Here is an 18,609-nt window from a genome sequence, read left to right as displayed (position 1 = left end):
AATTATTTTTAGAGAATCGATGATTGAATGAATGAATATCAAGGGTGTAGTCGACCGATACCAAGTCTCGTCTCTTATTTTATTATATCTCGTAGTGCTACTCTGGTTTGTTCATGCTTGCAGGTGAATCTTCGGGAGAAGAAGAATTTCCATACGACCCAGAGATTGAAAGAACCTTGCTTTAGCGACGGAGAGAAGCTCGTATGAGGCAAGAAGAGGACGATTTTAAGACTGAAATTTCTGAGGAAGATATGGCGGCGAATGCGAACTTGAGTTTGAGACAACTTGGCACTCCTAATCTCGCTCAGCAGCCTTTATGCATTAATTTTCCTACTCTAGAAAATAATGCTAATTTTGAATTAAAATCTGGACTGATACATCTATTGCCTGCTTTTCATGGTCTTACAGGTGAGGATCCGCAAAAGCACTTGATGGAATTTATCGTATTCACCAGCATGAAACCACATGGAGTGACAGAGGAGCAGATCCAACTCAGAGCCTTTCCTTTCTCTTTGAAGAGTGCTGCAAAGGATTGGCTATACTACCTACCTTCTGGATCCATCACCACTTGGACAGAACTGAAGAGGATTTTCTTTGAGAAATATTTTTCAGCTTCAAGAGAGGCAAACATCAGAAAGGAAATTTATGGCATCAAGCAGCAGATGGGAGAGTCACTGCATGAGTATTGGGAGAGTTTCAAGAAACTATGCGCCAGCTGCCCGCAGCACAAGATAAGTGAAAATTTATTAATTCAATACTGCTATGAAGGGTTATTGTCTCATGACAAGAGCATGGTGGATGCGGCCAGTGGTGGAGTTTTCGTCGATAAAACTTTAGTACAAGCAAGGAATCTAATCGAGAGTATGGCTGCCAATTCTCAGCAATTTGGCACCAACAGAAGTGATCCTGCGCCAAGAAAGAGTAGTGAGGTAAACGTTTCTTCCCTTGAACAACAACTGAGCGAACTGACGTCTCTTGTGCGTCATATGGCTGTAGGGAATGGACATATTGAAAGGGTATGTGAAATTTGCACTCAAGTGGGACATGCAACTGAAATGTGTCCCACTCTTCAAGAGGGATCTGCGGAACAAGTCAATGCCGCAGGAGGATTTCCAGGGCCACCTCAGCAGAAGTATGATCCTTACTCTAACACATACAATTCAGGTTGGAGGGATCATCCAAACCTCAGATATGGCAATCCTCCAGCGAATCAATCTGGACCTCAAGCACAAACGCACAATCAAGCTTATAGGCCACCGTATCATCCTCCACCACAGCGCCCACAAATTCCAACACCAGGTGAGTTTTTGGAAAATATAGTTAAGGATCTTGCAACTAACACCATGAGTTTTCAACAGGAAATGAGAGCAAGTATCCAACACTTGAACACTCAGGTGGGACAGTTGGCAACTGCAATCAACAGATTGGAAGCACAACAGTCTAGCAGTCTGCCATCACAGACAGTAGTGAATCCAAAGGAAAACGTGAGTGCTATTACGTCGAGGAGTGGACGGGAGCTGAATATTCGTGAAGGATTGATCCAAGAACCGGTAGGGTCTAAAAATGACAAGGAGTCAAAGGTGGAGGAAAGTGAACCTATTCCAAATGATACACCAAGAGGTAAGTTCCCTCCTCTATCTAAATATAAGCCTGTTGCCCCTTTTCCCATGGCACTAAAGGATTCTAGGAATGATGAGGGGATTAAGGAGCTCTATGAAACTTTTCGTAGATGCGAGGTAAATATTCCACTGTTAGATGCTATTAAGCAAGTACCTCGCTATGCTAAATTTTGAAAGAATTATGTACTGCGAAAAGAAAACAAAAGTTGAAGGGATGTAAGAGAGTTGAATTGGGAGAACAGGTCTCTGCCGTCATTCAAAGAAAGGTACCTACAAAATGCAAGAAACCCAGGTATGTTCTCGATTCCATGTAAAATAGGAGATAGTCAGCTTGATACGGCCATGCTAGATTTAGGAGCATCTATTAATGTCATGTCATACTCTGTTTATGCTTCCTTAAAACTATGGCCTTTTAATGAAACTGCCATTGTTATCCAGATGGCTGATAAATCTACTATTTTTCCAAAAGGATTGTTAGAGGATGTTCTTGTACAAGTTGGTGAATTGGTCTTTCCTGCTGATTTTTATGTTCTTGACATGAAAAATAATGAGTTGAATAGTCCTATTTTGTTAGTAAGACCATTTTTGAAAACTTCAAAATCCATTATAGATGTTGATAACGGCACTCTCACTATGAAATTCGATGGGGAAATTGCGAAGTTTAATATTTTTGATACCCTGAAAACTCCTAAAAGTGAAAGTGTTGTTAATTTTCTTGATGTCAATGACCACGTCTCACAAGGAAAGAAGAAGCTTGTACTTGAAGATAAGTTGAAAGAGACTATTGCAACGCCTGCTGAAATTTTTCTTTCTGATATGCAGGTACCTATAACTGAGACAAAACATCCTCCTGACCGAGCGAAAAGAATCCCCAAGAAGTCGAAGCAGAAAAAGCATGGGACATTGACTGGAAAAATTCTGAAGTGGGTGAAGGTGGACAAAGGAACCAAATTTAAACCACCCTGAGGATCTGCAGCATTCAGCCGAGCCAACGACCGTAAACAAAGGCGCTGACTGGGAGGCAACCCAGTATTTATATTCCTTTTTAGTTTTTTTTTTTGCTTTGTGTTTTGTTGAATTTTGTTTTTAATTGATTTTCGGTTTTTTTTTTGAAAAATTAAAAAAAAGTAATTTCTGAAGTATCGCCCGCTCGATCCTGGCATTTCACCGGATCGAGCGCGCAGAAAATCCCGAGCCCACTGCCCCATGTTTTTAAGAGGCGCGCTCGATCCTGGCATTTCACCGGCTCGAGCGCGCAATTTTCCCAAAGTCACTGTCCGTTTTTTTTAAAGAGGCGCGCTCGATCGGGTATATTTCTAGGATCGAGCGCTCCCCTCTCACACCCTATTTCTGAGCCGTTTTCTGCTCATCTTCCCCACTCCCCTTCAAAAATTTCCCTCGGCCTTTAAAACCCTTTTTTCCCCAAAATTTCGAAATTGCATAATTGTTCACAATTTGTTATCAATCTATTACAGGATCATTCAAGGGCTTGGAATCTTCATTTCTTCCCTCCTCTCTACTTCTCCACAGCCATATTTTGCTAAAAATCCGGAATTGTTGGTATCCACAAGGTGTTTGACGAATTGCTTCATTCACCAATTCTTGCAAATTTTAGGGTGTTCATGGGTCCAAAACGCACTACAGCAAGAGGCGAATCTTCTCACCAAGGTACACGAGCTACAACCGCAACCTTAAACTTAGCCGGTCGTTTTGCCAATCAAGCGGCCCGGGATCGCTACGACCACGCCAAGAACCATCGCTCCCCTATTACTGAGAGGGGTTTTGATCTAGATGTGAATGTAAACGAAGTGGCGGTTCAAGTCTTGGCACGTGGGTGGGGAACGTTCTGTAAGCAACCCGCTCCAGCCATCGTCCCTCTTGTTAGGGAGTTCTACGCCAATGCTGCGGAGAGGACGGATGGCAAAGCCTTTGTCCGGGGCACTTTGGTTTCCTACGCAGCTTCTGAGTTGAATGCCATGCTAGAGACACCAGATGTCGATGACAGCATATTCCAAAGCGCTACCCTTTACCCGGATGTCCACGAGATCCTTAATCAGCTGTGCTTTACCGGGGCTGCTTGGTTGGATCCGGTTACTTACAAGTGCTTCAAAGAGAAATATATTTTTGTGAGTCCGGCCACCTGGTACGCATTCCTATGCTGCCGTCTAATGCCAATCTCACACAAGAGTGAAGTTCATGTCGACCGTGCTGTGTTTCTATACGCTCTCGATGTCGGATTCCTGGTCAATGTGGGTCGAGTTTGTTCATGATCAGATATGGCAGTCGGTCACTTCTAGGACATCCGGTCTTTTCTTTCCCATGATCATTACACAGTTATGCATGCGAGCTGGTGTGAAAGCTAGAGCAGACGAGGAATGGTTGCAGTCAATGTGACCCATTGACCAAGCAGCTGTTGATGCAAAAAGGGCTTATAGGCGGAGCCTATTTGTGGTGGATGACCAGTTTGTGGTAGTACACGATCCGGTGCATCCTATTCCACCTCTACGCCACACTACTACAGTTATTGTTCAAGAGATGGCCACTTTCACTCAGCATCAGAACACGTTCAATGCGGCCACAGCTGCAAATTTTCAGGTGTTAGACTACATATCTCGTGGCATCTCCGAGAGACTAGGGATTGATCCACCACGCTCCCACCAGCGGTTTCCTTTCCCGCCACCTTTTGAGTTTCCATGGGTCAACTAGTGCCACCGCCAGAGCATGATGAGGACAGGGCGGACGCCAATCCATAGATCTGGGGAGTTTTCTTTTTACTTTTTGCATTGCATCATTTTATTTTTTTTTGTTTTGTTTTTATTGCTACTTGTTTTGTTGTGTGCTTTTGTTTAGTTTAGTTCTCAATCATTGAGGACAATGTTTCATTTAAGTGTAGGGGGGGGGGGGGAATTCATGCATTGAATTTCATTTGCATTATTGTTTTTGTTGCGTTGTTGCATTTATTTCATTTTAGGATTTTAGCATTTGTTGCATTTTGTATTGAGTTGAGAAAGAAACGGGTAGCCTGGCCGATGATTGAAGCTTTATTTGTGAATTCCATGCCTATCTGAAAAGTTTTTGCACTGATGGAACTCAGTAGACGAGTGAACTCCTACATACTCTGTGAATTATACTCAAATCTGAATTTTGAAACATACAAACATGGATAGGATTGAGGCATTGTTTGGATTATTTGGGCCTACATTTTCTTGAATCTTTTGTCCTTAGATGCCCTTTGAGCTTTCATATATATATGAGCACATGAGGTGCATATTTCTGAATTTTGTGCAAAATCATCGGTTACTGTTGATGATTTCTCTTTTCTGCACTGATAAATATTTGTATGAATTGATAGTGAATTGAGACATGTCTAGAACTTGTTCAAACATCCCTCGAGGTGCAATATGGGTACACTGTGACTTATGAGTGATGTAGGCAATTTTTCTGAATTCGTTTGAGCTTTTCAAGCCACCCACTTTATTAATTATCCCTAGTACCTTGTTTGAGCTTGATTGAAAAATGAATGGCATGCGTGAAAACGTGTGGTAAACCCCCATTCGGCATTATTTCAAGGTCCTACAACTACTACCCATAGCCTAAATACTGTTTCCTACCTTTAAGGGAGTGAGTTGAATGTTAAAATTATTTTATTCTCCTGCGTTGAATGGTTAATATGGAATGGTGTGATGATAGCTTGAAAGTAAAAAAAAATAATAGTGAAAAGGGGATAAAAAAAATGATGAAAAAAGTGGTGAAAAAGAAGGGCAATTTAATGGTGAAAAACATTAGAAAAGAAAATATGGAGATCAATGAAGTGAAAAGCGGTGTGAAAACTGAATGAAAAGGAGTGAACTCCAAAGATAGACATAATTTACTCCCTCTTTGAATTCTTTTCCATTATTGTAGCTATACGCCAAGCCTACATTATAAGCCAATTAAGACCTATTGACCGAGTCACAGTCACCCAATATACTAGTGGAGAGGGGTTGCGAGAATTTTGCCTATGGACTGTCGATTGACACTATTGATGAGTATGAATTTTTTATCAAAACACGTACACACTAGATTTCTTTGTCTTTAACCGATTGTGAGTGTGTTGATTTGATTTCTATTCATTATAATCCTGTGAAACCATGAAAATTCTTCATGATCTATGAATGTGTGAATTGAATTTGGAGGCGAGTGTTTTGAACTTGAGTTGCGGGGTTTATAAGTTTGTGAAGTAAAATCCGTCTGGTTTTAAAATTTTCAAAACAATGCGAGTTGGATGGATGGATGGATGTGAAAATTTTGAAAGATGAATTGAGGCCAGTGCTCTGTAGTATTTCTTGATTCTTGTTTGCATATTTTGTTTTGCATAACTTTCTCGAGGGCGAGAAGGTTCAAGTGTGGGGGTATTTGATAGTATTATTTTTTTTGCATTTTTAGTGTCATTTTGTTAAGTGTTTGCATGCATTTTGTGTCATTGTTCATGTTTTATTCTAGTTTTATTTTATGTCATGCATTGAGCTTCTTAGCTTAGTTTTGATTTATTGTGTAGGAATTACCATGTTTTGATTAAAGAAATCGAAGTGCATCCATGCGTCCAAAGAAAACAGCAAAGCATATTTTTTTCATCATAGAAGCATGCGCTCGATCCTGGAATTTTCCCAGATCGAGCGTGGTCATGAGATTTTCAAGACAATAGGCTGCCTCAAATCTCTTGCTTGATCGCACATTCTTCCCGGATCGAGCGCGACCAAGGAATTTTTAAGGCAGAAAGTTGGCCGGTATTGCGCGCTCGATCAGGTATATATCTAGGATCGAGCGCGCGGGTCTGTTGCGGGATGAAATTTGTAATTTTGGAAACTATAATGTCCTAGACTTATATTAGACTTTTAATTCCATTTTGGAGACATTATCAGTAGATTCTAGACGCGGAGAACGTGAAGAACTCTTTCTGGACGGCTAGGTTTCATCTATCTTTTCTTAATTTTAATTTCTTTCATGAATTTTTGTAGAGAATTCATGAGTATTGTTGGCTAAACTTTTAATACTTGGTTGAGGGAGAAGAAACCTTGATATATTTTATTCATGAGATTAGATTCGTAGTGTTTAATCTTTATTAAGTATCAATCTTTGATCTGTTTGATTTCATGTTTTTATGCGAGATTTTAGGATTGGTCATCTTAGAGTTTTGTATTGCGAACAATAGCTAAATTAGAATTCAAATCCGTAATTGTTTGAACAATCTAATTTGCGAAGCAACTACGTTTGATATTTTATGTTGTTGAAGTTATTAAATCGTAGGATCAATTATTGACTAGGCTAAATACAACCGCTGGTGTTTGTGTTGTCTAGGTTCGTCAGTTTTACTAGTTTGAATGCTACCGTGGATTTAAATCTGATCGCTGGTATTGGGTTAATTTATGGGGTAAGGGTTAATTTAGAATGCTGTTTTCTAATTAACTAAAATTAAGGTGAAACATGAATTTTATATTCAATGGCAAATATTTAATAGGATTAATTATTTTTAGAGAATCGATGATTGAATGAATGAATATCAAGGGTGTAGTCGACCGATACCAAGTCTTGTCTCTTATTGAATTTTTTCAGTTTATTATTCAATCTTGCATGTTAGTGAATTTTCATTGCTTAAAGTTTTTAGTAGTTAACCTCAAACCTCAAAACCCCCTTTATTTATTGAGAATGCATTAAATTTGTCTTTCCTCGTGGGAACGATCCCTACTCACACTACTGCATTATTTGTTTATCTGATTGAGTCAGGTAATTTGGGCGTGACACGATTAAGCGCTACCAGAGAACATCACTATGGACTTTGTAGTTGGTCTTCCGAGGAGTGCCAGAGGCTGTACAGCGATTTGGGTGATCATGGATAGACTCACCAAGTCAGCTCATTTTCTGTCGGTGTGGACTACTTTTTGTTTGATCCATTATGCAGAGCTTTATATCAAAGAGATTGTTAGAATGCATGACATAGTGTCTATTGTATGCGATAGAGATCCGAGGTTCACATCTGCATTCTGGAAGAGTCTGCATACAACATTGAGGACTATATTACTATTCAGTACATCTTTCCACCCCCAGATAGGCGGGCAGTCTGAGAGAGTGATCCAGGTTCTTGAAGATCTATTGAGTTCTTGAGTTCATTGTAGGGGATCATGTATTTTTGAGGGTATCACATATGAAAGGGGTGATGAGATTTGGTCGCAGAGGCAAACTGAATCCGAGGTATATTGGGCCATTTGAGATCTTGGAGAGAGTTGGCACGTTGGCCTACCGTTTGGCTTTGCCACCAGGGCTTGCGGCAGTGCACAATGTCTTCCATATATCCATGCTACGGGGATACATCTCGAATCTGTCGCATGTGTTGGATTACAAGCCTCTACAGTTGGCACCGAATTTGGCATTTGAGGAGAGGCCATCTAGGATCTTGGATAGAGATGAGCAGAGGCTGAGGACGCATGTTATACCGATGGTCAATGTGGGGACCTCGGGTTGTTAATCTCGTCTTAGGGCAACTAATGATTAATTAAACAATTAAAAGATAATAAATCAAGAGCAAAATTTATTTATTTTTTATTTTTTAAAATTCGGAGCCTCGCTCGATCGGGCAAAATCAGCCGATCGAGCGAGCAACAAAATCATGCTCTCGGGTCTGAACAAAATTTGGCTTCGCTCGATCGGTCAAAACCTAACGATCGAGAAAGCCCAAAATGCTCGACTTTCTGTCTTTAAAAATAAGGGCCTCGCTCGATCGGTGAACTTCACCCGATCGAGCGGGCACTATTTCCAGAAAACACTAGGAAATATTTTCTGCTTTCAAGCTTGATACATCAATCCAAATGCATTCAATATCAACTCAATTCATGGTTTATAAATTCTAAAACATGCATATAAACATGTATAAAGTTTCAAGTATCAAATCATGCATTCAATACATCAATTGAATAGCATAATAGACATTAACCGAGCAAGCTACACAAAGACTCAAATGTGAGCTTCAAGTCTATAATTTCATATCAAGTTTGATGTTGTCTCACTACCATTCTTCATCTTAAACCCGAGTCCACACTTGCTAACTCTCGCTCCCGAGCTATCATCGTCATCTCAGACTAGCTCCTGCCCCATCTGTTGTGATGCACACATACAAAACAAAACAATAGCCGGATAAACTCCGGTGAGAATATAATTCTCAGTATAATCGACATATAAAGCGTTAAATAAATCATATCAACTCAACAAGTAGAGTAATTAATGCATATATCGATTCAGATATAAACATCACAATCTCTCAATCTATTCTTCGAATTTCTATAACGCGCTATCTCAAGAATTGAATCTTATCACTTCGTTGCCATCAAGATTCGTATCTGATCTTGACATGGATATCCATCTTTCGAAATCATTTCGGATTCGAAAATAAGGTCGCCCTCCGACCTTGGCGTAGAATCAATACAATATCATCATCATATCATAATCGTATCGACTCAAATCAAAGATCCATTACCTGGGATGGATCGACAACATCAAAATCAAATCAAAGCAATAAATACGTATGTGATTTTGGCGGGATAACTCAAGAAGAATCGATCTTGAGTTTCAAAGTCCCTGACTCTCGATGTCATCATTATACCTTTCATTCTCGAGTTTGTCATGTTCCACATCTGGATAGGAAGTACAATAACTCCTACAAAAATCTGATCATTCAAACATCAATCAATCTTCAATCAAATTCACTTCAATCTTGATCACTTCTTCTTTGGTTTCAAGTTGAGGTTCTTGAGTCAATAGTCTCCTATTAAACTCTGAAACATAGCATCAAAACATTCATATTAATTTCCATTCTAGTCAATCATTTCAGAATAGAGTCAAAATCATCAATATAAATTCAATCAGCATCATTTCAAACTTCAACTTCTTCTTATTCGGTACAACTCGGAGTCGTGAGTCGTTAGCCTTCGAAACTCATCTAAAACTGAGAAATAAAAATGCTACATCATCGATAACATTTCAAACAATGTCTTATCTCAGTCATAGGCTATCAAACTGGCTTTAAAACATTAATCGACGGCGTAGCAATCAAAAATCGGTAACCGACGAAATATCGAATTCGAATCTAACTTATTTAACTTCAATCCAATTCATACATCCATTTCAAATCATTAATACATCATTCTAATCCTTATAACAGCAGCTAAGTATATCAAGTACAAGCTGGACATCATAACAAGTTCATTCCTTAATTCATTTTCACTCCGAAATCGAACGGCATACAACTCAAGAACACAAACATAAATTCATAATCTGATCTCTGCCATATTTCGATCTTCAAAACATGCCGAGATGATTAAATACTTACATCAAATCGAAGCCGTCATTGCAAGAATTCCAGAACATCTTTCGGAATTGAAATCGGACGATCGGATCAAAAGTTATCGACGTTTGAAAATCAAAACTCAAAAGAAATGGAAGAGGGTCGAACTTTGTTCTTCAATTCTGAATTCATTCTGAAGAATACACGTATGAATTCTGATTATTATCTATAATAATCGGATATATATTTCTTAATTGCAATTTAGTCCCTCAAGTCTTCATTAATTACAATTCAGTCCTCGGCCTTTTTTTTAATTCAATTTCAATCCAAAATAATTTAAGAATATTAGAATTAAAATCGAAACTCTAAATATTCCCAAATTAAATATACTCGGATTAAAATAAATTAAATTTGGATTAATTAAATAATCCCGACCATTTGCACTTTAGCCCTTGCAACTTCGATATTTGCAAATCAGCCCCTGATCGGGTTGTATCTTCAAAAATTAATCTTCTTTAATTTCCAAAATATGGAATTTAATCTTAAATCCCATAAATATTCAAATAGAATATTTATTCTTTTAATTTAAGAATTTTCGGAATTTAATTCTCAATATTCATAAATTCTCAAATTAAATATTTTCGGCTCGGAAATTAAATCTATCATTTCCATAACTTCTCAAATCAATATTAGCCCATAATATGGAATTAAATTCTCAAATCCCATAATTATTCATTTAATATTTTTGGGTCTTACAATTCCTCCCCTCTAAGAAATGATTTCGTCCTCGAAATCACATTCAATCGAACTATTCAATCTAATTGACTGAATAATTATCTGAAGTTATTACTTCAATCATATAGCTTTGAACTTCATATCTCATCTCTTCATCTCTTATCAGATTCTTTTTTCGAATCTGCTTCTAGTCTCTTGTATTCGATATCTATTCAGTTGTACTTTAAATAATTGAAAAGAAATCTTTCAGAGATGTTTTTTTTTTTCAAATCAAGGATCTGTCGAATAATCGACTCAAATCAGTATCTTTTCAATATATAACTCATTTGATTAAAGTACATGGGAAGAATCTTCTGATACTTCCTTCTCTTATTCACATGGAACAAATCAGATCCATCATATCAAGCTGATCCAGAAAAGCATTAATTCTGTCTAACCTCTCAGTCAATGAAATTCAGCTTCAGTGATGACTTGTTTCATTCTCTTTATCATTCTATGCTATGCATAGAAAACATATCAAGTTTACACTGTCATTCAGTTCATCGTTTCAAGGTCAGTATTCAACTTCATATTTTGAATCTGTAAATTCAACTCTGCTCTTTCTCTATTCTAAATTGAATGATGTTTCAAGAATAACTTTTCCGCTTAACTAATCAGTTTCAGCTTCAACAGTTATACCTATCATTCAATTACTAATTATGTTTCTTCTTCTCTGTTTTCATTTCGTACAGATTCATCTTCAAAATCTGTGTGTATCTCAAATCAAATCTGATCTGATATCGACAATTCATGTCTGATCTGATGTTATATACTTCGGTAGTATCATTTCAACACAAGGAAATCGGATTTCTTTTCATCATATCATCATAACATTATCTCAAAATCGATTCATTAGCTAGTACAGGAATTATAATCATCAAGTGGCAACACATCAAATCAAGTAATACCGAATCAGGTATTAAAGTTTTGAGAATAGTCTCAATATCTGGAAAATCAACTCAGATAATCCATCAATCGACAAATGGTATAATGCAATCACATATAACCAAATCTCAGAACATCAGTCAATCAGTCGATGCCACATTATGTCGAATAAATCTAAAGTCTTAATCCTGACAATAGATTGTTATCATTCCTGTAATTTCATCATATCTCTTTCTTCGTCACAGATCTGAATAGACAGCTGTTATTCACATCTCATACAGTGTATTCTACAAAGCTGATTAGTCTATTCGGACTATCTATTAATCAGAGTACAATACGCTGCATTCACAGATTTCAAAGTATTCAGATATGTTGATAATCGGTATCATGACAGATAAAGTTCATTCCCGCACTTCGATTTATCTTCTCTGACTATTCTTCCAATTCAACAATAATATTTTGTACCTTTACCTCAAAAAGTACTCAAAGTCTTCTGATCATCTGTATTACAATTTAATAGTAAACCCAATGTTTCAATCTGAAGCATTATTCCGTAGCTTACTGTTCTTATTGCAATGAATCTAATCACAATTCAGTGATTTGATCATATAGACAGATCATCGTATACAGTAATTTCAATAAATCTGTTCATAACCACCACCTGTTTACCTCATCTATACTGTTTCATCATGGTAGTTTCGCACAATATTCTTTCAAAGCATGATCTCATAACACTTCTGGAGTTTCTAAACTATCACTGAATTCATCTGGTCAACGATTTATTAAATTCATCGGAAACTCTCTGTACGTTTAACTTCAAAAACGTACTAATTATGTTACTTCTATTTGCTTTATCGTCTGATAAAACAATTATCGGAGGAATATTGAATTCATTGTTGTGCAATTTTTCAAATTCTGATATCTCTTTTCGGAAATATCAGGCACAATCAAATAATCAATCATAATAGAATTCATTCATTCTGATCTAAGGTTTCAATTCATATCTCAATCTGGAATTCTTTACTAAATTCTCATCGCTTCAGTTTACTTTCTGTGTTTCTTTCATCTTCTGAATAGTTCTGGCTTACTTTCAATCGAAAATCATTCTGATTGGTTATATATTCGTCCGAATATTCAAACCAGAATATACAGAAATCTGAAATCAATTCATCGGATGCCTATTTCATTTCTCATTTCTATCTCCAAAATACTGACAATTCATATCATCTAACCCAAAAATTATGGATCATATTCAAATTCTTCTATCAGTTACGAGCCAACAATCTAAAATATGCTGAAATATCATCAAAGGATCAATAATTCTCAAAATCAAAAGAAATAAATCAAGATTGAGAAAATCCCTCAATCAAGGTCATCCAAAAATCAAATCTTCTGGATAACAAACTCTGCAAAGTGAAAACAACTCACTTGCATCACCCAACTCATAATGAGTGAATCAACACAGGCTCTAAACGAAAGCAATGTGCCATGAGATCCAATCAATATTCAATCATTTCAAGAATCATATTTCCAATTGATGTAATCAATTCAGCATAATTAAGGAATAGACTTAACTGTAACTGATTTTCATATCATCATCTATCTTCTAAACCTCAAGATCAATATTCTGTTCATAATCTCATCAAGTCGGTATTTCATAAATTCATAAATTCATCAAGTCGCTACTGAGTTCCAGTTCACAATTTAAACTAACATCGAAAAGCTTACTAGAATATATCTGTAATCTCTACTCATTAGCATACTTATCAATGATAATTAGATCTTGAACATATCTAGTACATCGAATATACTGATTTCGGCATATTTCTGTAATCAAAATCATATATCAAACCGAAATCACAGAATCTTAATTCGAGATTCTATATCATATCGTCATATTCATATGCACATTATGTTCTTACTGATCTAATTTTTCATCGCTTCTTATCCTTCATTCTTCTACTAATCTGTGTTCGATTATTGCATCATCATCTATCATGCAACATAAACAGATATTTCAATATGAACACAATCATATTCAGTTTCAGTTCATCGAAGCAATAGTTCCATTCTTCAGTTCAATTCACATAGTCTCTTTTCTGATACAGAGGTGATCATATAATAAGCTTTCAGCTATCATATATCTATTGCACCAATAATAAACAGGTCAAAACAAAATAAATCTGTTACCTGAAAGTTCATTCTCAGGTTCAATTTCATTTTGATCCTCTGTATACTTCTGGAACTGTTTTTCATTTCGAATCTTCTTAGAATCTATGTTTTTTCGTGCCTAAATTTTCTTTACACTGCTTGTTCGGATATCTTCCTCCACAATGAGTGCAATAATCTCTAACATATTCTGCATTTAGACCCAAACACTTCTGTCTCGGTCCGCTAGAGTTAAAGAATTACTTACATATCATTCACTTCATATCTATTCTGGAAGGAAAAATTGCAGTCAGTTATGATTATCTCATATCCTGTGACATATCTACAATTTCATTTCTTCTGCTTCATCATTCAATTTCAGTTTATTTGCTCTGTCTATGTCCTTCATAAAATGTTTCAGTCATCAACATTTATTCAGACATAATCTTTGAATTATTCGTCATAAATAAACAACTCAATCGTGAGATTCATTATTATCATCTACAATTCAGAGAATCATAGTAGGCTTGAAAATTCTAATAAGGCAATCCTCAAAATTAAAAATATTCAGCGTCTACAGGGTATATTTTTCTTTCTCATCAATTCTATCTATTGCGGCAAAGAAATATAAACAAAGTTCTGTTCTAAGCACTTACCAACAATCAATATACCTCTGCCTTCTCATCATTTCTTCATCAAAATTCATGATTGCTAGGTTTCGAAGTTGGTATTAAATCAATCTAATACTATATTCATCTGTATCTTCAAAACAAATATGAACAACTGATCATGTTCTTCAAACCAACTTCTACCTACAATAATATCTATTCATTGGCTGATATGCTGTTCTGTTCTGTTCAATCAGAGATATTTCATTCAGCTGAGCAATAATACAGTTCTGTTCAATCTGACCATACCATTCTGTTCAGTCTGGCCATACTATACTATCAGTCTGGGGTTCTTACATCACCCAAAGAATACTGTTCTCTTCGATTCTGGGTGCTTACATCACCCGGAAAAATTCTTATAGTAACATCGATAAGAATTCGACAATTTACAAATCAGTAAATTAATCAATTCAATTTCACAAGTAGATCAATAACACATGCAATTTATTAAATCATCGAATCAAATATTTCATAATCATGCAATACTATAAATGCATGTGACTCACTCTACCCCGCTCAGCTTTTATCTCAGTCCAGAACCTACGCTTTGATACCACCTGTTGTGGGGACCTCGGGTTGCTAATCTCGTTTTAGGGTAACTAATGATTAATTAAATAATTAATCAAACAATCAAAAGATAATAAATCAAGACAGAATATTTTTTTTTTTTTAATTCGGAACCTCGCTCGATCGGGCAAAATTAGCCGATCGAGCGAGAAACAAAATCATGCTCTCGGGTCTGAACAAAATTTTGCCTCGCTCGATCGGTCAAAACCTATCGATCGAGCGAGCCCAAAATTCTCGACTTTCTGTCTTTAAAAATAAGGGCCTCGCTCGATCGGTGAACTTCACCCGATCGAGCGGGCACTATTTCCAGAAAACACCAGGAAATATTTTCTGTTGTCAAGCTTGATACATCAATCCAAATGCATTCAATATCAACTCAATTCATGGTTTATAAATTCTAAAACATGCATATCAACATGTATAAAGTTTCAAGTATCAAATCATGCATTCAATACATCAATTGAATAGCATAATAGACATTAACCGAGCAAGCTACACAAAGACTCAAATGTGAGCTTCAAGTCTATAAGTTCATATCAAGTTTGATGTTGTCTCACTACCATTCTTCATCTTAAACCCGAGTCCACACTTGCTAACTCTCGTTCCCGAGCTATCATCGTCATCTCAGACTAGCTCCTGCCCCATCTGTTGTGATGCACACATACAAAACAAAACAACAGCCGGATAAACTTCGGTGAGAATATAATTCTCAGTATAATCGACATATAAAGCGTTAAATAAATCATATCAACTCAACAAGTATAATAATTAACGCATATATCGATTCAGATATAAACATCACAATCTCTCAATCTATTCTTCGAATTTCTATAGCGCGCTATCTCAAGAATTGATTCTTATTACTTCGTTGCCATCAAGATTCGTATCCGATCTTGACATGGATATTCATCTTTCGAAATCATTCCGGATTCGAAAATAAGGTCGCCCTCCGACCTTGGCATAGAATCAATTCAATATCATCATATCATAATCGTATCGACTCAAATCAAAGATCCACTACCTGGGATGGATCGACAACATCAAAATCAAATCAAAGCAATAAATACGTATGTGATTTTGGCGGGATAACTCAAGAAGAATCGATCATGAGTTTCAAAGTCCCTGACTCTCGATGTCGTCATTATACCTTTCATTCTCGAGTTTGTCATGTTCCACATCTGGATAGGAAGTACAATAACTCCTACAAAAATCTGATCATTCAAACATCAATCAATCTTTAATTAAATTTACTTCAATCTTGATCACTTCTTCTTTGGTTTCAAGTTGAGGTTCTTGAGTCAATAGTCTCCTATTAAACTCTGAAACATAGCATCAAAACATTCATATTAATCTTCATTCTAGTCAATCATTTCAGAATCGAGTCAAAATCATCAATATAAATTCAATCAGCATCATTTCAAACTTCAACTTCTTCTTATTCGGTACAACTCGGAGTCGTGAGTCGTTAGCCTTCGAAACTCATCTAAAACTGAGAAATAAAAATGCTATATCATAGGCTATCAAACCGGCTTTAAAACATTAATCGACGGCGTAGCGATCAAAAATCGGTAACCGATGAAATATCAAATTTGAATCTAACTTATTTAACTTCAATCCAATTCATACGTCCATTTCAAATCATTAATACATCATTCTAATCCTTATAACAGCAGCTAAGTATATCAAGTACAAGCTGGACATCATAACAAGTTCATTTCTTAATTCATTTTCACTCCGACTTCGATATCGAACGGCATACAACTCAAGAACACAAACATAAATTCATAATATGATCTCTGACATATTTAGATCTTCAAAACATGCCGAGATGATTAAATACTTACATCAAATCGAAGCCCTTGTTTCAAGGATTCCAGAACATCTTTCGGAATTGAAATCGGACGATCGTATCAAAAGTTATCGACGTTTAAAAATCAAAACTCAAAAGAAATGGAAGAGGGTCGAACTTTGTTCTTCAATTCTGAATTCATTCTGAAGAATACACGTATTAATTCTGATTATTATCTGTAATAATCGGATATATATTGCTTAATTGCAATTTAGTCCCTCAAGTCTTCATTAATTGCAATTCAGTCCTCGGCCTTCTTTTTAATTCAATTTCAATCCAAAATAATTTAAGAATATTAGAATTAAAATCGAAACTCTAAATATTCCCAAATTAAATATACTCGGATTAAAATAAATTAAATTTGAATTAATTAAATAATCCCGGCCATTTGCACTTTAGCCCTTGCAACTTCGATATTTGCAAATCAGTCCCTGATCGGGTTGTATCTTCAAAAATTAATCTTCTTTAATTTCCAAAATATGGAATTTAATCTTAAATCCCATTAATATTCAAATCGAATATTTATTCTTTTAATTTAAGAATTCTCGGAATTTAATTCTCAAAATCCATAAATTCTCAAATTAAATATTTCTGGGTCGAAAATTAAATCTATCATTTCCATAACTTCTCAAATCAATATTAGCCCATAATATGGAATTAAATTCTCAAATCCCATAATTATTCATTTAATATTTCTGGGCCTTACAGTCAAAGTCCAGTGGCTGGATCATTCGGAGGAGGAAGCTACTTGGGAGACCGAGGCGGACATGAGGACTCGCTACCCGGAGTTGTTCGGGTAAGTACTTTAATTTCGAGGATGAAATTCAATTTAAGAGGGGGGGGGGGAATTGTAACACCCGGAAATTTTAATACGTAAATTCGCGTGCATAATTAGGAAAATTTTAATTATTTAAATTTTAGAAATATGGGTTAAATAATTTTATGTGTTATTATGTGTATTATGTGCATGATTTAAGTTATTTTAGCATTTAACCCATAATTTTGGAAATTCTAGATTTTTAATAAATTTATTATTTTGATCACGTAGACGGGACCGTGGACGGATGAGATATTGATTTTTCATCCCAATTATTTTTAGGAGATTTTAGTAGCCATAAATTATTATTTTGAAGTTTTTATTCCCAAAATTTTATGGTATTTTATATGTATATTTTAGCAAGCCAATTTTTAGCCAAAATAAGCCATTTTAATGACTTTTAGTAACTTTTAAAAATTCCTTAATTATTAATTTCGATATTTATAATTTATTATAAGATTTAATATTTTAGTAGGAGTTTTAAGTATATATTTTATGTTATATTAGTTACCTAATTAATTTATATTAACTTAAAACCTAAATTTAAATCCTAATTAACCTAACCCCACGCCCCAAGCACTCAGCCGCCTCCACCTTCTTCTTCATGATATTCAGCAAAAAACCCAAGCTTCCTTAACCGATTCTTCAAGGATTTTTAAAGTTCTTCATCTGTTCGTCGTCCCGGAGCCCCGAATACGCAATAGTCTTCGTTATTTAATTCAAAGGCATGAATTTTTCCTTCTCTTGGACACCATATAAGCTATGAATGCACATCATTTACAGATTCTTTTTATTGGTTGATTTTGAATTTTATGATTTATATGCAAGAAAGTTGAGTTTCCTTCATCCGAATTCATGTGTGTTCTTTTGTTCATGTATATGGTTCACGTTTTCCTCCATGGCAAGGATCTGGCTGCTGGGTCATGAGTCAGAGGGTGCCTTAGGGTCCCTAGGCTGGGTTTGGCTTA

At 36.0% G+C, this 18,609-nt stretch overlaps 1 non-coding gene across 1 annotated transcript; it reads right to left on the bottom strand.

Moving 5' to 3' along the window:
- Nucleotides 1–626: 626 nt before the first annotated feature.
- Nucleotides 627–733, bottom strand: LOC140894157 (small nucleolar RNA R71). Its single transcript, XR_012153704.1, has one exon. It is a non-coding gene; the product is annotated as a small nucleolar RNA R71 (small nucleolar RNA).
- Between the last annotated feature and the right edge of the window lie 17,876 nt (nt 734–18,609).

The sequence above is a fragment of the Henckelia pumila genome, chromosome 3 (assembly GCF_033568475.1).
Source record: "Henckelia pumila isolate YLH828 chromosome 3, ASM3356847v2, whole genome shotgun sequence".
Taxonomy (NCBI): domain Eukaryota; kingdom Viridiplantae; phylum Streptophyta; class Magnoliopsida; order Lamiales; family Gesneriaceae; genus Henckelia; species Henckelia pumila.
Note: the sequence above shows the minus strand (reverse complement) of the source record. Positions and strands in the feature narration are given on the sequence as shown.